Source organism: Papilio polytes, unplaced genomic scaffold (genome assembly GCF_000836215.1).
Source record: "Papilio polytes unplaced genomic scaffold, Ppol_1.0 DF822178.1, whole genome shotgun sequence".
Taxonomy (NCBI): domain Eukaryota; kingdom Metazoa; phylum Arthropoda; class Insecta; order Lepidoptera; family Papilionidae; genus Papilio; species Papilio polytes.
The window spans coordinates 2,315,163-2,315,675 of record NW_013527026.1 but is presented as its reverse complement, the minus strand read 5'-3'; the positions used below and the strand labels follow the sequence as shown (position 1 = coordinate 2,315,675).

The 513-nt window shown below is 29.0% G+C and overlaps 1 protein-coding gene across 1 annotated transcript in view; it reads left to right on the top strand.

Annotated features, from left to right (window-relative positions):
* Positions 1–513, top strand: part of LOC106106401 (beta-1-syntrophin) — a 9,231-nt gene that overhangs the window by 2,917 nt on the left and 5,801 nt on the right. The window lies entirely within an intron of this gene.

The following is a 513-nucleotide window of genomic DNA, read 5'->3' as shown; positions in this document are numbered from 1 at the left end:
AACATGATCACTAAAACTGCCTATTGATAGATCCTGAAAACCACATCTATATTATAAAGAGGAATGATTTGTATTTTTGAATTTTTATATGTATTAAAATAACTCAAAAACTACTGGGGCAATTTTTAGAATTCTTTCACCATTAGAAAGGAAATTTATCAGTGAGGCAATATTTTATATTTTGTCATACTGTTAAGTTTGTTTTATAACCAAAAATAGAACTTTTTATAACTTTCTAATATGTATTATAACATGTCAATACAAGGACATGAGGTGGCGTTTTAAACTTGACAATTATCATAGTGCCTTTCAAAGGACCAGTGAAAAATTTTTGTTCACTACATATGTCTAGTCTATATATTTTTAAGTCTTTGTTGTAAGTACACTTGCAGTTTATAGTATTGTATTTCTAAGTATAAGTATACTTAATTTTTATCTCTATTTTATTTTAGATGGGAGCCTCAGGCGGATCTGACAGTTCTGACGACTTAGAAGGTTGGGTGCCAACATTCG